At 40.2% G+C, this 23,503-nt stretch overlaps 1 protein-coding gene and 1 pseudogene across 1 annotated transcript in view; one reads left to right on the top strand and one right to left on the bottom strand.

The window, feature by feature from the left end:
• Positions 1–23,503, bottom strand: part of PHC2 (polyhomeotic homolog 2) — a 116,334-nt gene that overhangs the window by 89,736 nt on the left and 3,095 nt on the right. The gene's annotated exons all lie outside the window — the stretch shown is intronic.
• Positions 10,673–15,744, top strand: LOC125171772 (26S proteasome regulatory subunit 4-like; annotated as a pseudogene).

The following is a 23,503-nucleotide window of genomic DNA, read 5'->3' as shown; positions in this document are numbered from 1 at the left end:
TCATAATTGCAATATCTGAAGTTTTGTGGGATCTTGTGTTGTCTGTTATTTCTGTTGGCTATTACTCAGGGTATCTTGTTATTTTTTATTATCTTTGATTGCTGGTTATTATACTTGAAAAAATTATTTTAAAATTAACTTGAGTCCTAGGATAATGGCACCATCCTTTAGAAAGGATTTTCCTTTGTTTCTGTCAGGCACCCCAAGACACTACTAGTATGGAACCATTCTGGGCTAAGTTAAAAGTCTGCAGTTCCATGGACCACCTAAGTGACACAAATTTGAACTTCTCCAGGGATGGTTTACTTCCAGGTTACTGTCATTCTGAAGGTGTAACTCTTTACATTCCCAGCTTAAGAGAAGGGGAGGGTTTATTAGATTTCTTACCTAGGTTAAATGTTAGGTTTTGATTCCTGCTTCCCTTGCTCTATAAGGCTACCAAAAACTCAGTTTTATTTCACAAGTATTTCTTCCAGACTAGCAAATGCCTTCAGAGAAAAAGGGGCTTCGAGTGGTGACCTTGCCTTCTAGGTTCTTGCTTTACCTTAGATTACAGTGCAGTACTATCTTACTATTTTGTTAGCTCTTTGATACATTTAAGAAAAAATAACAAGAATATTTCTCTCAACTTTTCTAATTCTCCTCATTGGTCCTAATTATCTAGGCTACCACTACCAGCAATGAAAGTTCCTAGATTAAGCATGATGGGAAGCCAACATATGACTTTTATTTTTATTTATCAAATTTTTAAAATGTTTATTTTTGAGAGAAAAAGAGAGAGATGGGAGGGGCAGAGAGAGAAGGAGACACAGAATCCAAAGCAGGCTCCAGGCTCTGAGCTGTCAGCACAGAGCCTGAGGTGGAGCTCGAACTCACAAACCTGAGATCATGACCTGAGCTGAAGCTGGATGCTTAACTAACTGTGCCACCCAGGTGCCCCAACAACAGATGACTTTTAAAGAGGGGAGGGAGGGAATCAAGTTGGTCACATTCTGTCAGATTCTGTTTGTAAGCAAAAGGGATAACATATTTAAAATGTTAACCAAAAAGAAAATAACCATTTGAATTATGTGAATTTGTTATTTGCATGATGTTTGTACACATAGGTCCTCTCTCCTAACAAGATAGTAAGCTCTTGAGATTAGAGATCCTTCTCTCTCTCTTTTTTTTTTACCTTCTCTCTTTTTAAAGATTTTTATTTTTAAGTAATCTCTACACCCAACATGGGGCTCCAATTTACAACCCCAAGATCAAGAGTCACATTCACTACCAATTGAGCCAGCAAGGCACCCTTAAGATTAGAGATCCTTCTTGTTTTTAAGGAGTACCCCCTTTTATCGAGGACCTAGGACAAAAAAGATAAAATTCCAGTCTTCTTTATTACCATCCTCGGGCTTAAAGGCACCTGAGAACAACTAGATTTTCAGGAATTCATCTCTTTCCTTGTCTCCCACCTACTGTGGTAGGACATTAGCTGAATACTTAAAGCAATGAAAACTACTTAATTTTTTTTAATGAAAACTATATCAACTTTGATGACTTCTTCAGAGTGCAAGTATATACAAGTAGGTAAATACAAATAGTTTGATACTGTTCAATTATGTGCAACTTAAAGGTCAGACTTTTTTCACACACTCACTGTTGACAGATGCATAAATTGGGGGAAATTTTTAAAATATGCATCAAGAACCATTGTATTTTATACAACTTTTGACCCATTAATTAGATGTTTATGAATTTCTCTTGAAAATATTCATGGATGTTGGGGCACTTGGGTGGCTCAGTTGGTTAAGCATCTGACTCTTGGTTTTGGCTCAGGTCATGATCTCACGGTTTGTGGGGTTGAGCCCCATGTTGGGCTCTATGCTGACAGCATGGAGCCTGCTTGGGATTCTCCTTCTCCCTCTCTCTCTGCCCCTCTCCTGCTTGTGCTCTCTCAAAATAAATAAATAAACATAAAAAACATATTCATGGGTGTTCACAAAGATTTAGCTACCTGGATGATCATCATGAGAGGAAAGATAAAACACTTAAAATCTCATCAGAAGGGGATTAGTAACTGTACCTTTATATAATAGAATACTCCAATGAAACAAAAATGTTCACAATAAGATGGTAAAAGTAATTTATGAAAGAACATATATGGTAAGATATTTTTTGGTAAAAAAATATATGTGTATTCATAAAAAGTAGAAGGATCTAAAACAAAATGTTAACAGCATTACTTTGGGGTGGTAGGATAGCAATGGTTTTTTCTTGTCTTTGTGCACTTTTTTCCTGCTGAGTATTCTATAATGAAAACATATTACTTTTTTCATATTACTTTTATAGTAAGAAAAACTTGATTATTATGAAATAAACTAGAGTTCCTTTCCCTATAGATAAATGTAATTGGCCACCTCAGACCAGTCATTTCTAGATCCAACCCATCTATCACTGATTAGCACAGAAGTCTGTACTCTCCTAATTCTATCCTCTCTCCATGCTTGGTTCATATACAGCTTTTCTCAGCTTTTTGGCCACCCAGAATGGAGTAACATTCATCCATCACCAGTGGGTAGATGACTCATAATATGCATTTCTTGAACGGAACTGATCACTAATAGTCAGAAGTTTACCCACATAAATGAGTAACAGAATTCTGTTAACAGAATGTCATATACTTACAATACGATTGGTTTCTACCACATAATCTCCATAGTAAACTATCCTTATGACTTTATATTATCTCTCACATGCAAACTAAATAAAAATATTTTGAGAGAATACCCAAAGGGAAAGTCATTAGTATAACAGCCTCATGTATTTCCCCTGGAAGGTCTGTCTGTTGCATATTTAGTAGCTCTGTATGGTGCCGGTCAATAAGGCTCTTAATTGCCTCTGCTGTTTAATTGTTTCTGTGGTTTGGAGAGAATCAAACCTGTCCCAGTCCTTTAAATAGAAAAAATGAATGCCAGGAATCAACTGGAATTTCCAGGAAAAACATACCAGCTCAAGTCAAGACCCTGTGAGATTACTGCACTGATATAATTCTTAATATGCCTCACTCATCCCCTCTGGTTGGTGCAACCCGTCATCTCTTTCCTCACTGGCTCACTGCTTCCCCTTAGAGAGCAGACTGGCTCTGTGAATGACTCTCTTAGGGAGCATGTGCGGGACAAGCCCAGAGCCTCGCTCCACAGGAACATAAGAGAAGAAGCTAAAGAATGGGCTTGAGAGCAGCTGAATGGAACAGGTCATGCTGCTTCTCGAAGCTGAAGAGGCCCATCCTGTAAAAGAGATGATGAGAGCACCTGATTGGGTTTGACCCCACGCACGGTGTGTGTGCAGAGAGGCCTGGGAAATGCAGCTATGCACATGAGAAGGGCAATGAGATTGCAGGCCCATGTTCCAGACACACCGATTCACTTGTCTGCTCGATTCAATTTCATTTGTATAAAAGGTCTGTTGAGGTAGCGGGCAGACTGAGCCTTTAGCAATTGTGGGCTCTGCAAATAGAACCTCAATGGAAGACTAAATCAGCTGATGTCCCCTTCAGTGCTGTTTCCATTTGTAGAACTGAAGTGGCAGTGGGGGGGGAGGGGGGGGGATGAATCACTCTTACTATATTTAAATGCCTTCTTTACCAAAATAGCAGTCGCTATAACAAAACAGGCCCAGTAATACCTAGTAACAAACAATAAAAATGCCTTCCTGTAAAGAGAATGAACATTATATTATGGTCATAGTTGAACAGCAAGCATGATAAATCAAGGCACCAAGTCTGGGGGGTCTTCCTTTTCTTTATCACTAGATGAACAACCAAGCTTTTCTTCACCTGGAAACTCTGCTTATTACGATTTTCACTCCAAAATAACTTCTAAATATACAGCGAATTAATTCTCAACAATTATGTATTACCTGTTAGTTTCATTACCTAGTATATTCATTTATTTAAAAAAGAAGATCTCAAAAGAATCAAGATTATTTTTCTGTGAACTAAGGGAGAAGTAAATGGTCAGAAAGCCAGTGTAAATACTATATTCTCCTTGCACTAGTTCAGATTTCACTAAAATATATTTAAATCACAAATTGGGAAGACTTCAAATAATCACTGTTCTCCCCAAAAAGGTGTATTATTGTTGATTATTATGTCTTTAACACATAGCTTTGTAATTGAGGGACGACTAGGGAATAAGCCCAGAGATTTTAAACTACCTTACAATTTGCCAGAAATCCAACAAATGCACAGAATATGTAGTAGACTATCTCCACTTCTTTGTTATATTATGAAAACATTTAACATTTGAAAATCAGTCAATGCAAATCACTGTATTAACAGAATAAAGAAATAGTCACTTGATCTTCGCTATAGATGAAGTAAAAAACGCTTGACAAAATTCAATACCCAATCTTAGAGGCTCTCAGCAAACTAGGAATAGAAAAACTTCCTCAATGTGTCAAAGGACATGTAACAAAAACCTATAGCGAACAACATGTGTATTTAGTGAAAGACCAAATGCTTCCTCTCTAAAATTGGGAATGACAATTCAATATTATTCTGGGGGTTCTAGATAAGGCAGGGCAAAACTGGCATAAGGCTTGGAAAGGAAGAAGTAAAACTGTCTTTATTTGCAGATGACATAATTGTGTTTGTAGAAAATCCTAAGGAATATATCAAAAACCTATTAGAACTAACGTGCATTTATTACAGTCAGAAGATACAATACCAGAAAGGGTCCTCCTCATAACTATTACTTATATGGCCACTTAATAGTCAAGGTGTTACTATATACATACACACAAACACTAACATCATCTCTATTCTATTGAATGACTGCTAGCTTCACCTTAAATTTTGGTGAAGAGAAAGAAAAAAACAAGATGTGAATCCTGACTCTTCATTTTGTATATAAAAAGCACAATGGTTGATTGCCTGATAGAGTTATACCTTTAATCTTTTAAGAGGTAAGCACATTTCACACTGGATAAAACCTCACTAATACTACTCAGATATAGGTACCCTGCCTAGACCCTACCTAGATAAATGGCAAATGCTCTGGTTCAGTACAACTTATCTCTAATAGTAGAAGCCAAAACTTGAGGGGCATTTGGGCAGCTTAGTTGGTTAAGCATCCAACTCTTGGTTTTGGCTCAGGTCATGGTCTTGTGGTTTGTGAGTTTGAGCCCTGCATCAGGCTCTATGCTGACAGTGCAGAGCCTGCTTAGGGTAATCTCTCTCTCTCTCTCTCTCCCTCTCTCTCTCTCTCTGCCCCCACCCCTCTCTCAAAATGAATAAACTAAAAAAAAAAAAAAAAAGCAAAAGAGTACTCATGATGCACCAGAATCTTGTATACGAAGGATAGCATGTTCATTGACAAATTCAAAAACAGAATTTTAAAAACTGCTGTAGACTTCGAAAGTAAGGCACTAATATCCAATTAACCACAAGCCAAAGTATAGGCTTTTATGTCTTTATGGAAGAAACTTGGGGTTATCATCAGGGACTTTACATATGGATTTTTAAGTAGTTATAATCAAGGTTTTACCAGAAATAGAATGAATAATAGATTAACTAGCATTGCTAAATTAACAAGTATTTATTGAGCCTACTATTGAATAGCAAAGTCTTGAAATATAGCCAGTCTACCAACACTAGACAGGGCATAGGTAGAAAAAACAATTAGAGCAGGAACTTGAGGTAGCTTCATCGTGATGAACTATGTCAAGGAAATTGCTAGCAAAGTAGATAAAATTATGACTTCGATGTAGAGTTTTATACAACATGGCACAGTGGGAAAGCAACCACAGAAAAAACATTCCATGGTAGCAATCTCAAATGTGAAGGTTCTTTATGATGATCATAAGTTTAAAAGACAAAATTGCAAACACTGTTGGGCTTTGCTAGTAACTACAACCTCAAACTAAAATATTGGTCTTTGAGGTATTGGAAGTATACCAGTCTTTTTCAGTTAAATTGGCCTATATAGATAATAATGTACTGTCCTTGGGGGCGCCTGGGTGGTTCAGTTGCTTAAGTGTCTGGCTCTTGATTTTGGCTCAGGTCATGATCTCATGAGATCAAGCCCTGCTGTTGGATTCGGCTGATAGCGCAGGAGCCTGCTTAGGATTCTTTCTCTCCCTCTCTCTCTGCCCCTCCCCTGCTTTGTGCTCGCGCTCTCTCTCTCTCTCTCTCTCTCTCTCCCTCAAAATAAATAAATCTTAAAAAAAAATCATGTACTGCCCTCACTGCCTTATTGTTTTGATCCACTGTGTTTAAATTATGAACTTTGAATTGTTTTTCTAATGAAAGTCACTGTGATTATCCAATTCTGTCTTATAATACCTCTTGTGGCCCAGAGTACAGACTTGCAAGATGAATGGTTCCAGGTTGTGTTTATGGTCTACTGACAACAGAATTATGGTGCCACTGAGGGTAATGCAGTATGGCATCGTGAACTTGCACAAGTCATTTGGTATCTCTGAATCTCAGCCTTTTCACTGAATACCTAATATGTAATACCTAAAAGCCAAATCCATAGGGTTATTATGAAGATTAAATGAGCTGCCTGGCGCAAATCAAATGCTAAATATGTGCACATGCATATTTGTACATATTCTCTCTCTCTGTCTCTCTCACACAGTTAACAGTTGAGGTTGATTTATTGCCCTTAGCCTAAGGATATACTGTTGTCATTGGCCTCACTTTAATGTGGCCCGCAAGGATGGACAGAAATATCAATTCTGAGGTCAGACAGTCAGTAGTGGGTGGAGATTCCACACTTCAAACACTTAGAATTTGCTTCAATTGTCTCACTATGGTTTTGATCTTTATCTCAGTGGTTCTGAGTGTTTCTTTCTTGTTTGAATATTGGGGTGAGGCATAAACTAAACATTAGCAAAGAAAGAATTTAAATAGGTGGTAGGGTAGTTAAAACCCTTGTAAGCCAAGACTCAGTAACTGGATACAGCCCTGAACAACCATGGCACCTCAGTAAATCACCATCTGGGTAGAGTTAGCCCTATTTTGAAATTCCTTTTTGATCTCCTGCCATCCTAATAACAATGAATCAGTCTTTAGATCTCCTAAACCCTATTTTTGATTTATCTAGATGTATGACTATTTATTTATTTGTTTATTTATTTATTTATTTATTTTAGTGTTTTATTATTTTTGAGAGAGAGAGAGAGACAGAGAGCAAGCAGGGAAAGGGCAGAGAGAGGGAGACACAGAATCGGAAGCAGGCTCCAGGCTCTGAGCTGTCAGCACAGAGCCCGATGTGGGGCTCAAACTCACAGACTGCGAGATCATGACCTGAGCTGTAGTTGGCTGCCCAACTGACTGAGCCACCCAGGCGCCCTGACTATTACTTTAAATATAGATCTACTTTTCAACTATTCAAAAGCCATGTCTGAAGTGACCCAAGTTTCCTTAAAAAAAAAAACAAACAAAAAACCTACTATCAACATGTAAGGTCCCTAGAAAAGATGTTAGAGACCTTCACTAAAAATTGGAAAAAACAGGGATCAGATTTACCTTCCTGCCTTAAACAACTAAACAACTGGGCAAAATACATAAAGCAATGTTTTTCAGACACTGATTGATAAACAATGCAGGCCTATGCTCTCTGAAAAAAGAGAAACAAAGTGAGCCCTTTGATTGTACCAGCTTACTGCCTGAAGGTGGTTTCCAGGAAGTAGTATAAAGATGGGGAGCCCAAACAGAGCTCACTGAGTTGAGGAGACTGAGATCAGAGATCCAGGGGGCCAAGTGGGTAGAACTTGTGGCATAGAGCGCCAGGGAGAATGGTGCTGTACAGAGAGAGAGAAGAGGAGGGACAGGACATACTCCACAGATCTATCTATAGACAGGCCTCCCTGGAGTCTTTGGCTGAGCAGAGATTTGTACATGCGTGAGAGGAAACTATTCAGGACTACTGTAAAAGAGTAAGCAGAATAATTCCCAGAGTTCACACAGGACTGGAAATAATTTGTGTTCACATCAGTCAGAGTAGAAAGCCATTGTAATACATAAGGAATTAGATCCTCAAAGGGTATTGCCATAGTAGTGGGAGCTAAATTTGTCCTAGAATAAAGGCTGCTCTAGACCCTCATAACAAGGCATAAAAGCAGTCCCTAAGAGGATCAAAATGATTCCAGGTAATTTAAGTACATTTCACAGCAAAATATAGCAGCTAAGAATATAAAATTAACAATGTCCAGTATGCAATAAAAAAAATCTCCAGGCATGTAAAGAAACTTGTTAACCAGGAGAAAACACTTAAATAAAAACATACCCAGAAATAACAGAGACAAAAGAGCCTGCAGAAAAGGATATTAAAATACCTTTAACAAATACATTCCACATCTTTAAGAAGTAGAGGAAAATGAGGACAAGAGAAAGAAGATTTTTTAAAAAGACCTTAAACATCTAGAGCCTAAAACATAACACCCGAAAGTAAAAATATGCTGAATTAGATTAACAATAGATTGGGAACTTCAGAAGAAAAGATCAGTGAACTTGAAGACACTGCCTTAGAAACTATCCAACATGAAGCACAGAGAGAAAGAAGACAGAATAAAATGAACAGAGCATCAATGAATGGTGGAACAATAGCAAGCAATTTAACATTCATGAATATGGAGTTCTAGAAGGAAAAGAGATCTGGGGAGGAAGGGGATGGGAAAAAATGAAGAAATGAGGGCTAAAAATTTTCCAAATTTGATGAAAACTATAAATCCACAGATCTAAGGAGCACAAATCCACACAGAATTAATAGAAAGAAAATGATTCCAAGAAATATAATCAAGTTGCTGAAGTGACAAAAAGAGAATCTTAACAGTAGCCAGACAGGGGGCGCCTGGTGGCTCAGTTGGTTAAGCATCCAACTTCAGCTCAGGTCATGATCTAGCGGATTCATGAGTTCAGGCCCCGCACCAGGCTCTGTGCTGACAGCTCAGAGCCTAGAGCCTGCTTCAGATTCTATATCTCCCTTTCTCTCTGCCCTCCCTCTTCTCATGCTTTGTCTCTCTCTCTCTCTCTCAAAATAAACAAACATTAAAATAAATAAATAAAAGTAGCCAGAGGGGAAAAAAAAGACACATTACAGAGGACCAAATAATATATATATCAATAACAACAGAATACATGTTCTGGATCATAAAATAAATCTTAATAACTTAAAAGAATTAAAATCATACAAACTATATTTTCTGAACATAACAAAATTATACTTGAATCTGTAACAGAAAGCTATTGGGAAAATCCTACATATGTGGAAACAAAACAACATACTTCAAAATAGTTCCTGGGTCAAAGAAGAAATCACACGGGAAATTAGAAGATATTCTGAACTAAATGAAAACAAAAATGTTACATGCCAAAATCTATGGGATATAGCTAAAGCCATACTTAGAGGAAGATTTATAGAATTAAACCACCTATATTAGAAAACAAGAAAGATCTCAAATCATTCATCTTTGCTTCCACTTTAAGAAGCTAGAAACAGAAGAGCAAATGAAATGTAACATAAGGAAGGAAATAATAAAGATAAGAATGGAAATCAATGAAATAGAATGCAGAAAAAGTATAGAGAAAAATCAATGAAATGAAAAGCTGGTTCTTTGAAAAAATTCAATAACCTTGATAAATATCTAATCAGACTGACTAGGGGAAAAAAGAGATTAAAAACACAAATTGCCATATATAATAAGAACGAAAGATCCCACAGACATTAAAAGGATCCTATAGCCAATATAGTAATCAACTTAGATGAAACAGACAAATTCCTAGAAAGATACAAGCTATTAGAGCTCACTCAAGAAGAAATAACTTGAATAGCTCTTTATCTATTAACACAGATTCTTGGTTTAAAAGCTTTCCATAGAGAAAATGCCAGTCCCAGATGATTTTACTGGTGAATTCAAATTTCAAAAAAGAAATAAAACCAATGCTATATAAACTCTTCCAGAAAACAGAAAAGGGAAATTCTTATCCATTTTATGAGGCCAGGATTACTCTGATACCAAAACCACACAAGGCTATTATAAAAAGAAAAAAAAAAAAACAGAGACAAGACATTAAAGATAAGAAGAACAAATGGAGGAAGACAAATGCAGCGAACATGGCAGAAAACGTGGAGAGAGGAAGTGGCCAGAGGACTGACACTGACAGTGTCACAGTGTCCTTTGTTGAACGCCTCCCACGTGCAAACTCCTGTGTGGTGCGGTGATGTTTCACAGCATGAACTTTTGGAGCCAGACTGCCTGGGTTCAGGTCCTAGCCCTACTACTTACTAGTTACCTAAGTTTGGCCAAGTTACCCAACTTCTCTGTACTTCAATGTTCCCACTTACAGTGGAGACAGTAATAGAACTCCCCTCATAGGGCTGTTATGAAAACTGAATGAGTAGGGGCACCTGGGTGGTTCAGTTGGTTAAGTGTCCAACTTTGGCTCATGTTGCGATCTCACAGTTCATGAGATTGAGTCCTGTCTCGGGCTCTGTCCCGACAGCTTGAAGACTGGAGCCTGCTTCAGATTCTGTGTTTCTCTCCCTCTCTGCCCCGCCCCTGCTCGCACTCCGTGTCTCTCTCTCTCTCTCTTTCTCTCTCTCTCTCTCTCTCTCTCAAAAATGAATAAACATTAAAGAAAATTAAAAAAAGAAAGGAAATTGAATGAGTAAATACATCTCAAATGTGTATAATAGTACCTGGCACATAGTGAGCATTACACAATTGTCTGCTGAAACTATTGCTATTATTATTCATGTTATAGTAGTTGGTTGTTACCTTTACTAAGACATGGTATATGCCCTCTAAATGAACTAAGCAGTACAAAAAGTGACCATTTTCATTGCACTAGTTCCCTGTGGCTAGCATAACAAATTACCACAAAATCCCTGACTTAAAACAACAGAAGTTTATTCTCTCCCAGTCCTGGCGGCCAGAATTTCAGTATCAGTCTCACTGGGCTGAGACCAAGGGGTTGACAAGGCTGCACTCCCCCTAGAGATTCTCATGGAGAATCCACTCCTGGACTCTTCTGAGTTCTGGCAGCTGTCCACATTCCTTGGCTTGTGGCTGCACCCCTGTAATCTCTCCCTCTGTGTTTACATTGCCTCCTCATCTCTGTTGTCAAATCTCCCTCTGCCTCTCCCTTAGGATGACATTTATGGCTGGAGGTAGGGTCTGCCCAGATTCCCAGGATAATCTCCCCATATCAAGATTCTTAACATAATCATGTCTGCAAAGACCCCTTTTCCTTATAAGGTAACATTTATAGGTTCCAGGGGTTAGGACCTAATTATCTTTGGATAGCTATTATTCAGCCTACTACACCCATCCCTGGGGGTAGACTGAGGTTGTGTGGAAACTACAACATATATAACATTGAAAAAAAATGTTTATTTATTTTGAGAGAGAGAGAGACAGAGAGAGACAGAATGCGAGTGGGGGAGGAGAAGAGGGGGAGAGAGAGAATCCCAAGCAAGCTCCACACTCAGCTCAGAGCCTGACTTGGGGCTCAGTCTCATGACCGTGAGATCATGACCTGAGCCGAAACCAAGAGTCAGATGCTTAACTGACTGAGCCACCCAGGTGCCCCCATATATAACATTTTTAAAAGGACATTTAGGTGTCTCTACAACAAACCTGTTAGAATATGCAGCCATATGCCAAGGCACAGTCTGTTCACCTGAAGTAGGTCCCAGAACTATGAGCATAGCATCTGTCATGAACTATAACATCTCTGTAGGGCCAACATACAAAGTCAAATCTATAAAATTATGACAAACATCACAACTTTGGAGGGAGGGGCTGCTACTAGAAAATTACTGTGCCATTATGATCCAAATAAAATAGCTTATTAAAATGATTAGTAAGAACCAAGAGGGGCGCCTGGGGGGCTCAGTCTTCTGTGACCAACTCTTGATTTTTGGCTCAGGTCATGATCCCAGGGTTGTGGGATCGAGCCCCATGTCAGGCTCCATGTTGATTGTGGAGACTGCTTAAGATTCTCTCTCTCCCCCTTTCTCTCTCTCTCTCTCCCACCCTCAGCCCCTCTCCTGCTGATTGAGCATGCTCTCTCTCTCCAAAATAAAATAAAATTACAAAAGAAAAAAAGAACCAAGAACTAGATTTGATGATTGCAGTTATGGCTAAACATTGAAGACAACTGGCTCACTCTTGATGGCCACAGGTACCTCCACTCAGACCCTGCACCTTTACTCTGTGCTCCACAGTAGTGAAGAAATGCACTTCTAGAATCAGGCCTAAGTTCGGGATCTGATGCTATTATGTGTTAACGATGTGACCTTGGACAAATCATTGCACCTCTTTGAGCCTGTTTCTTCATCTGTAAAATAGGCGTCATAAGAGTTCTTACCCTGCAGAGTTGCTTTGAGGTTTAAATAAGAATTCATTTAAAGTTCTAGCATGGCAATTAGCATATGTAATAAGTGCTCAATAAACCATAATCACAATGTATTATTATGGACTAAATACTACTATTTCTAACAAAATTCTGTTATTCTATTGCAGTGGAAATATCCTCTCATCTTCAATTTCCTGATTTTCAGAGTGGGAGGAGTTTTTCCTTTGGGGACTGTGATCTCATGGGTGAAAGGCATTAACGCCACATAGAAAAAGCATGGGGTAGTGAGGGGTGGGGGGTGGACATCTGGGTGGCTCAGTCAGTTGAGTGTCCAACTCTTGCTTTCGCCCAGGTCATGATCCCAGGGTCATGGGATTGAGCCCCGCGTTGGGCTCTGTGCTGAGTGTGAAGCCTGCTTAAGATTGTTTCAAAGAGGGGGCGCCTGGGTGGTTCAGTCGGTTGGGTGTCCGACCTCAGCTCAAGTCATGATCTCATGGTTCATGAGTTCGGGTCCTACATAGGGCTCTGTGCTGACAGCTCAGAGCCTGGAGCCTGCTTCAGATTCTGTGTCTCCTTCTCTTTCTGCCCCTCCCCTGCTCACACTCTGTCTCTGTCTCAAAAATAAGTAAACATTGAAAAAAAATTTAAAAAAAAGATTCTTTCAAAGAGAGAGAATCTTTCTCCCTCTGCCCCTTCCCTGGTCACACACACACCCTGCCTCTCAAATAAAATAAGAAGAAAAAGAAAAAAAGAAAAAACATGGAAAATAACGCAGTCTGCAATTCTGGTATCTGTGTCCTTGGGGTAAGAAAAAAAGAATGAAGAGAGTAAGGACTTTGTAAGCTAGTAAAGGATAGGAAGTAGGGCCTGAAATGTTTAATATGTGACTAAGAGAACTAATGTAGAGTGCCTGACGTTTGGGGAAATGAGAGTAAATTAAGAATTTAAATAGCAGAAGTCTAAAAAGGGGATGTAATCGATTCATTCTCCATAGGAATTCATTAAGTGATGAGAGCTTTGTGCTTAGGAGAGATGAAGGTTGAGAGGAGTTATAATGGGGACAGGGACATCATGATGAGCATAGACAAGGCCAGCACAATACAGCTCATCTTCATATACAGAACTCCAGCCCTGGGACCAAGGTGAGGCATAAGGTAGACAAGGAGGACTAAAAACACAAGCAAGCTTTTGTTTAGGACAAGACCCTGTAAGTAACTCCAAGGCAGGGTTGTGTGTGGTTTCTTCTAGAATTTCCAGCAGTTAGCCCTGTACCTGGCATGCCATTGATAAATCTGGGCTGAAGGAACAAGTACATATATTCGACAGTAAAAATACTGGCAGGAGATGAGAAGTGGAATTAGAGACACTCTTCTAACCCTGTGATTCTGTCTCTGGTCTCACTTCAGTCCAAACCACCCTCCACACTGCCGCTCTGATCTTCCCAAAAGGCAGGCCCGACCCCATCACTGCTCCTGTGCTCCAATAGCTCTTCAGGGCCTTGCACAGTAAGTCCAAATTCCTTAGCTTGGCCAGCCAAGCCTTTGTATTTGCTGCTGACCTACTTTTCAGCCTTGTTTCTGCCACTACCCTACTTGTACGCTTTGTTCTGAACATGTCAGAATGTTTGGAACTCTCCAAGTATACTTGCTCTCCCATACACAAACACCCCACCTTGGTACATAGTGTTCCTGTCTGAGCCACACTGTCCACCTGAGGACTCCTTATGCTCCTGTCGTCATTTAAAATGTCACTTTCTCTAGAAGGTGACATTTCTAAGCAGAATTAAGTGATCCCTCCTCTAAGCTCTCAAAACACCTTGCCCATACTCCTATTAATGGCACCAAGTACAATACCATAATCAACATTTCCACATCTGTCTTCCTTTATAAACCTCTGGGGTGCCAGGATTGGGTTCTAGTCATTTTTGCATCCCTAGCTACTAGCATGGGGGTACAGAGTTTTAAAAATGTTGAATAAATGAACAGATTTTAAAGACCCAAAATAGAAATAGAGCTTAAATCCTTGAGTGAACTAGCCTTAGTGTCCTTAGAGAGGACCCTAAGACAGTTAGGGATGGGTGGGTCCATCCCTATAACCAGAAGATCCCATCATGGATGGCAGCTACGGTACCCCCTCCAACTGTCCCTTGTTATCATGATCAGAGACAGAATTTGGGGCTCAACATACGACAGGCCTGCCCCTGTATGACATCCCCTGTCTTATATGACTCCCAACCATTTCTTACACTCTTTTGCCTTTGAGAAGACAACTTCATTTTCGTATGCTGTAGTGCCAGCATCTTTTGTGAAATAATCCCTATTTCAAAATGCTCCCAAAGCCAAGTTCGTCTCTCCTACTCCAATTCTCATTTTCTGTCTCTCTTACTAAGTAGAATGGAAAGCTTCAGGGCTAAATTAAGAATGAAAATAATCTGAGCCCACAGTACACAATGTCAGCATTCTTTCCTTTGTAGACAAGGATCTGCTGGAGCCAGGCTGCTCAGTCCTGCTCAACCACAAGGTGCATGCCATCATAGGCATGCTCATGGATGACACGGATCCCTTGGTCACAGTGATGAAGGTAGAAAAGGACCCCAAGGAAACCTATGCTGATATTGGGGGGTTGGACAACCAAATCCAGGAAATTAAGGAACCTGTGGAGCTTCCTCTTACTCATCCTGAATATTATGAAGAGATGGGTATAAAGCCCCCAAAGGGGGTCATTCTCTATGGTCCACCTGGCACAGGTAAAACCTTATTAGCCAAAGCAGTAGCAAACTAAGCCTCAGACACTTCCTTAAGAGTGGTTGGCTCTGAACTGATTCAGAAGTACCTAGGTGAGAAGCCCAAACTCATTCGGGAATTGTTTCGAGCTGTGGAAGAACATGCACCATCCATCATGTTTATTGATGAAATTGAAGCCACTGGAACAAAAAGATATGCCTCAAATTGTGGCGGTGAGAGAGAAATTCAATGAACAATGTTGGAACTGTTGAACCAGTTGGATGGATTTCACTTGTGAAAGTCATGGCCACAAACTGAATAGAAACTTTGGATCCAGCACTTGTCAGACCAGGCCACATAGACAGGAAAATTGAGTTCCCCCTGCCTGATGAAAAGACTAAGAAGTACATCTTTCAGACCCACACAAGCAGGATGATGCTGGCCAATGATGCGGCCCTGGATGACTTCATCATGGCTAAAGATGGCTTTTCTGGGACCAACATCGAGGCAATCTGTACAGAAGCTGGTCTGATGGCCTTGAGAGAATGTAGAATGAAAGCAACAAATGAAGATTTCAAAAAATCTAAAGAAAATGTTCTTCATAAAAAAAAATCTAAAGAAAATGTTCTTTATAAAAAACAAGAATGCACCCCTGAGGGGCTCTATCTGTAATGACCACATTTGCCTTCAAGGAAATGGTCAGGAGTGTCCCAGCTCCTAGGGGGGATGAGTTTGGGGAAGTTACCCAGAGGAACCCACGTTCCAGTTGATCTTTCTTAGCAAAACCTCCTGTGTACCTTTTTGAGTGTGATGTGCAGGATGCCCACTGGGCTGCCTTCATCTGTTGATTATGTACAGTGCTCTCCCCCCAGTAAAGCAAACTCCTTCTCAAAAAAAAAAAAAAAAAAAAAAAAAAAAGGAAGAAAGAAAGAAAGAGAATAATTTGAGCCCAAACTTACTGTGCAACTTTAGGGAAATTTTACCTCTATACATCTCAACTGGCTCTTCCTTCAAATGGAATCAACCCTACTGTCTAGGACACAGGAAGTAATAAGAGGTACAACTTACATGGTACTTATTATGCACCTCACACGTATTAACCTGTTTGATTCTATACTTCTTCCAGCTAGGTACTATCATTATCCTCACTGTGCACAGAGACTGGAGCAGAGGGGGGAAGGACTTGAAGAAAGCTGTGAAGCTCCAGTGAACGAGTGGTAGAGGCAGAGCTGGGACCCAAGCAGTCTGGCTCTCATGTCCATGCTGTTAACCATTACCCTCTACTTCTCTCTCTGCAGGCCACTGAAAGGCACCATACACAGTACAAAACTCCAGCATATTAAAGTACATGGGGAGACGCTGAAGGGTAGGCCTCAGATATGTGACAGTGTTACACATTTCAACCCAAATGCATTTTACAGCCAAGATTTTAGACCTCAAATCACCCATCATTTGTAGCTAAAATATTAGGGTCTCTTTGGATTGTAGCTCTCTAGGAGATGGATTTGTCCTTAACTGGTACTACACCTACAATTCAGATGACACTGTCACTAGATGAATATCCACCTTGAGGTGTGGCTTTATGGATCAATTTTCACGTTAGGTTTTTCTCAAGAGCAATGACCTGAGAATACAAAAATAGCAGAAAATACACTTGTGCTCATGCTTTTACTACAAATAGAATTTTATTTTTTCTAAGTTTATTTATTTATTTTGAGAGAGACAGAGAGATGGGGGGGGGGGGCAGACAGAGAGAGGGAGAAAGAGAATCCCAAGCAGGCTCCACACTGTCAGCACAGAACCCTATGAGGAGCTCGATCTCACGAACCATGAGATCATCACCTGAGTAGAAATCAAGAGTCGGACACTCAACCGACTAACATGACATAACATAAAAGAATGTTATTTAAAAAAAAAAAAAAAAAAAAAGCATTGGGGCACTTGGGTGGCCCAGTCAGTCAAGTGTCTGACTTTGGCTCAGGTCATGATCTCACGTTCATGAGTTCGAGCCCCACGATGGGCTCTGTGCTGACAGCTCAGAGCCTGGAGCCTGCTTCAGATTCTGTGTCTCCCTCTCTCTCTCCACCTCCTCAACTCACGCTCTGTCTCTCTCTCTCAAAAAATGAATAAACATTTTAAAAATTTAAAAAACATTAAATATTTAGGTCCATATATTACCTTCTATTTCAAAAAATTTATTTAGACAAAAATTTAAGACCATCCACTAGATATGATACAGTACCTTCAAACTATTATCAATCCTTATAACCATATTCCTATCTGGGCAATGGGCCATTTAGAAAGTACTTAATAAACATGTGTTGAATGAATGAATGCTATTTCAGAGATGGGTTCAGTGCTCTACATTTCCAGAAGTTTCCTCGGAAGGAATAGGTGCCTTGTAATAGTCATTTTGCTCTGGAAAACTCTACTACTCAGCCCTGTTTCAAGAAGGAGAACTTACTCCTCCAGTCTCTAGAAGAGCCTAAAGCCACCCTTATCTGTACCCATGGTTTCCACATTGTTTTCTTCCCCCATCAAAAAGAGAACAGAGAAAGATCAGGTTACATTGCTTTCTTGGGCCTGTATACATTCCTGTGAGGTTCTCTCTTCTGTCAGGAAAAGTCTCCCTGGCAACCATATTTACACACTCACTTAATTCCCTCCCCTCCTTGGATTTGCTGGTTGGTATAAAAATTAATTTGCATTGAACTGCTTAAGTTTACAAGTTAATCAGTTTAACAGACTCACAAAATTTTACAATTTGGTTTCTGGCCAAAATTCACTTCTTAAGGGGCCTGTCTCCTCTCTTTTGAAATCTGAATGGAATTCTCTTCAGTTCAATACTTTTCAACACATACAGTTTCTGGTTATAGGTAGCGAAAAGAATAGTCTCCTAAGGGCATCTGGCCAATATTATTAGAAAGATCAAGACAGGAAGAGGAACCTTAATTCAGAATAAGCAAGGGGTCAAATTCACAAAGATCAGCTATGATGAGGAGCTGGAAAAGAGGAGTCAAGGAGCAAGACAAAATGGGCCATATGAAATGAAGAACTCAGGCCTAAGATTCTGGGTGATCAGAGTTCGGGACCTGGATAACAGGAATGGAACATGCAACTCAAGAATGGAGTGTCACTAATTCATCACCCATGTATTTATTAAGCATCAAATAGTACTTGGTGCTGGGAATACAGCAGTGAATAAGCCAGACCCAGGTCCTGCCTTCATAAAGTTTATAGTCAAATATTTAAATAGTGAACCAATGCTGGCTTTGTTATTGAGCCAAGTATCTTTGGGCTAGGGGCTTGTTATACAATTTCCTACAAAGGTCAGAACTGGTTTCAGAGTATGGATGGAACAGGGACTTAACCCAGACAAGTTCAACAAGTCCTCCCTGGAATAGGTGAGTTGCTGTGTCAACAAGTCTTTGACATATACAATGGTTTCTTTACATCTTCAACAACATTGACACTTGAGCCTTTAGACAGGGAGATGAAGAAGGGTATATTTATCATAGGGCATAAGGCTAAATACTTTGTAGTATATATAAGTTTTCTAGAGTAGAAAGTATATAAAGGTATAAGCTATTTTTAAGCATATTCAACAACTATTTATTGAGCATCAGCTATGTTCAAGGAATGGTTTGAGGAATTGCAGCTACGGATATGAAAAAGACCTGGTGCCTAGCAATTACAACACTGTGGTAAGTGCTATAAGGACATGTTAAAGTACAAAGGAAGACCAGAGAGTAAGGATACTAATTCGTTAAAAGCAAGTTGGGAAATGCTTCTGAGATACAATGCTTGAACTGACTCTTAAAAGACAGAGATGTTGGTTGCTTTCAGCTGATAAATTTGGTGGTAATTTGTTACATAGCAGCAGATGACTACTACAGGACCTTATGGAGACTATACCACCAGCACAAGTAGGAGACCATGGAGAACACCTGGCCATTGAAACTTTGTTTTGTGACATATGCCATAGGGTTATACTCTAAATCTCTTTAAAACTATAAAGAGTTTTTCTTAGGCTCACCTGGTCCATGTTGGGAGTAGAAAGTGAGAACAGGAGTACAGCCACTCTGGGAAACAGTATGGAGATTCCTCAAAAAATTAAAAATAGGGGCGCCTGGGTGGCGCAGTCGGTTAAGCGTCCGACATCAGCCAGGTCACGATCTCGCGGTCCGTGAGTTCGAGCCCCGCGTCGGGCTCTGGGCTGACGGCTCAGAGCCTGGAGCCTGTTTCTGATTCTGTGTCTCCCTCTCTCTCTGACCCTCCCCGTTCATGCTCTGTCTCTGTCTCAAAAATAAAATAAACATTAAAAAAAAAAATTAAAAAAAAAAAATTAAAAATAGAACTATCCTACAACCCAGCAATTGCACTACTAGGCATTTATCCAAGGGATAAAGGTGTGCTGTTTCGAAGGGACACATGCACCCCCATGTTTATAGTAGCACTATCAACAATAGCCAAAGTATGGAAAGAGCCCAAATGTCCATCGATGGATGAATGGATAAAGAAGATGTGGTGTACATATACAACGGAGTATTACTTGGCAATCAAAAAGAATGAAATCTTGCCATTTTCAACTATGTGCATGGAACTGGAGGGTATTATGTTAAGTGAAATTAGTCAGAGAAAGACAAAAATCATATGACTTCACTCATATGAGGACTTTAAGAGACAAAACAGATGAACATAAGGGAAGGGAAACAAAAATAATCTAAAAACAGGGAGGGGGACAAAACAGAAGAGACTCACAAATACAGAGAACAAACTGAGGGTTGCTGAGGGGTTGTGGGAGGGGGGATGGGCTAAATGGGTAAGGGGCACTAAGGAATCTACTCCTGAAATCATTGTTGCACTATATGCTAACTGATTTGGATGTAAAATTTAAAAAATAAAAAATAAAATTAAAAAACAAAAAAGAAAGTGAGAACAGGCACTCTGAACGGGAATGACACAGATAATGGGAGGAAGCAACACAATCACAGTCTTGTCTGATATCCTCCACAGAAGGATCTAAGCTGGCTGGTGCTGGGACCTGGTCAGGTGGTCAGCTAGCATCAAGTGCTATAAGCACTTGGTCAGTACTGGTCGAATGATTACACAGAGGGACCGGGAGTGGGAGGAGCAAGAGGGTAAGGAAAAGTTGTTTTTTGAGAGAGCAATAATCGTGAGGACCAGAAAAACTTCATTTGGTGTCAGTGCCAAGTAATGACTGTAAAGCCAAAAATAAGAGATAATATCCAAGATTAAGTTTTCCTGGCTTCCATGATTCATGTGGGTAGATAAAGGAATAGAGCAGGCAACGAAGATTAGGGTGGAACATGGACATTCAAGACACATGAGGTAAATGGGGCTGCATGGTTCACAGCTTCTGGGTGGTCCCCGGTATGGGGGTGCAGGGGAGGCATCAGCCTGGCTAAAAAGACATCAGATCAGGGCAGACAAGTTGTATTATACCTGTTCAACCCCAATTTCTGTTTCAGTAGGTTTAAAAAGGTCGCCATAGCTTCCTACAAGCAACTGGGACTATTTGACTACAAAAGGAATAGAAATGAACTCATTTCTTATTTAAATTGGGAGTAAAGACAGCAAGCAGCAGGACTATAACTCTACCTAATAATACTCTCAAGACTCGATGGATGAGTTTCCAGGAGCCATTCCGGGTAAAGAGTTCCTTGCCTCTTTATTCTCTATTTTCCTACTGGCTATCTACTTGAGCTTCAAAATATCCCCCCTTTGCCTTTTCCATCAGGAGTCCAAAGTGAGAAGCCCACAGGAAAATGTGACCGTGCACCATGACACAACAAGGACTTAGATACACTACACAAGCAAAACAAGGGATCCAGCACAACATGCTTTTCCTGCTTTAGGCAAAGTGTCAATACCTGCAGGCAGAACTCGCTGCCTGATTTGTGGGGCCCAGTGCAAAATGAAAAAGCAGGGCCTTCATTAAAAATCATTAAGGGGCACCTGGGTAGCTCAGTTGATTAAGTGTCCAACTCTTGATTTTGGCTCAGGTCATGATCTCATGGTTCACGAGTTTGAGCCCCATATTGAGCTCTGTGCTGACAGGGCAGAGCCTGCTTGGGATCCTCTCTCTTCCTCTCTCTCTGTCCCTCCCTCTTCCTCTCTCTCTCAAATATAAATAAATAAACTTAAAAAAAATATTAAGAATTTCAAGGTAACAACAACAGAGCATTAAACCAAATGAGGAGATGCAGGGAGAAGAATGCCCTTCTAAATGCAGGGCCCCGAGAGGTTGCATAGGCTGCACACTCATGAAGCTGGCCCTGCCTTCAGGGACTATTACAGCATGGTCCTTTAGAAGAGCTTTAGAGTCTGAGTTGGGTCCAAATCCCAGATCCCCTATGTGATCTTAGGCAATTTATTTAGCCTCTCCATGCTTCCGAGAGATAATCCAGTATTGTGAAGATTAAGTGGGATAATGAATAGAACGAATACAAAGTGTTTAGCACATAGTAAGCACTCAATAAGTGGTAGCTGATCTATTATTGTTCAATGAAATATGCAGGTAACTGTCAGAGCAGTAAGTTTGGGAAATGAATTACTGAACTGCTATAAAGGACATGAAAGCATGAGACTGAGGTTTTAAGAAAACTAAAATAATGAAGCAGACAAGGAAGATCAAATCTTTTGCTTGGCTCTTCTGCCTTCTCTAACCACTTTCCTACTTCTCTTTTCCCATTTTTTACAAAGCATACAAAGGGTGATCCGCACGCGATCCTCATTTCCTAACCACATCTCATGGCACATCTTTTTCACTCTGGTGTTTAATATCCCCGTGGCCACCCCCATGGGTGAACACCTGCCATGGGCAAGAACTAAAGCTATTGTTCTCAAAAAGTTACTAATGACCCCATGTTTACTAAATGAAATGGGCATTTCCCACTTTCTCTGTACAATTTCATACTGGTGACCAATTCCTCCAGCTTGAAACCCTCTCTTCTGACTTTGGTGATATGCGCCCTCATGGCCAACAGAATGTCTACTCAGTCTCGCATCTCTCAGGTACACAAAGGGAACGCATTTGTTGGATGAATAAATAAGATGGTTCCTTGGCTTCTCTGATGTTCCTTTTTTTCCTACCATACTGACTACATTTCTTCTTCCTACCTCCCTAAATGTGGGCAATCTTCAAGCTTTAGCCCTTGGTCCTCCATACTTCTGTTTCTATGCTGCTACCACTGGTGGGCCAAGCTAATCACATGGCTTCAGTTATCATCTTCTATACACAATACTCCTTGGCTTCTCTGTTTTGAGCATAAGTCTCTCACTTCCAAATACTTATGGGACATGTCCACTTGTAAGTTCCAGTATCACCTCAAGATATTTTGCACCTAGTGGACTCCCTTGGTGGCTTAGTCAGTTAAGCGTCTGACTCTTGATTTGGGCTCAGGTCATGATCTCATGGTTTGTGAGATCAAGCCCCAAGTTGGCTCTGCACTGACAGCGTGGAGCCTGCTTGGGATTCTCTCTCTCCCTCTCTCTCTCTCTGCTCCTCCCCACTCTACCCCTCCCTGCTCTCTCTCTCTCAAAATAAATAAATAAACATTTTAAAAAAAGGTATCTAGCACCTAGCATTTCCTCTTCTCCCCAAACTGGTTTTCCTTTTTGTCTTATCTCTGTTAATCTTGTCAACCATCTTCAAGGCTAGATCTGATTTTTCCTTGTTTCTTGACCTCTGTATCCAGTCAGTCATAAAGTCCTGTTCATGTTTCCTTTATGATACTTATTGAACCCATCTTTTTATTTTCACTCCATCACCCTAATTCAATTTTTTACCCCCTCACACCTAGACTACTTAAATAATGTACTAGCTGGTTGTGCAGTTCTCTTTCTATCCCTACTAAAGTTAAAAAAACACTTTTTTTTAGCGTTTATTTATTGAGAGACAGAGCATGAGCGGGACAGGGGCAGAGAGAGAAGACAGAGAATCCAAAGCAGGCTCCAGGCTCTGAGCTGTCAGCATGGAGCCCAATGCGGGGCTTGAACTCACGAACCATGAGATCACCAACTGAGTCGAAGTCGGACGCTTAACCGATTGAGCCACCCAGGCACCCCATCCCTACTAAAGTTTATTCTCCACACTGTTGTTGAGACTCTCATGACCCCACATTTCCCTAACCAAACATCTTCAGACTTTCCATCATACAGGATAAAGTTCTAACTCCTTAGTTCAGTATTCAATGCCTGTTAAAATCTGGCTGCAGCCAACACTTCTAGTCTTAGAACTTCTCTACTTAAACCTTTTGATCCTGCCAGATTGGTCCCTGAAAACTTTCTTCCATACTCCAGTCCTGTGTTTTATAAACATGATTTCTCCCATCTGGAAATTCCTTCCACCCTCCTTCTCTCTATAGAACAAAATTCACGATGCCTCTGAAAAACGCCTTCCTTGGGA

The sequence above is a fragment of the Prionailurus viverrinus genome, chromosome C1 (assembly GCF_022837055.1).
Source record: "Prionailurus viverrinus isolate Anna chromosome C1, UM_Priviv_1.0, whole genome shotgun sequence".
Lineage (NCBI taxonomy): Eukaryota > Metazoa > Chordata > Mammalia > Carnivora > Felidae > Prionailurus > Prionailurus viverrinus.
Note: the sequence above shows the minus strand (reverse complement) of the source record. Positions and strands in the feature narration are given on the sequence as shown.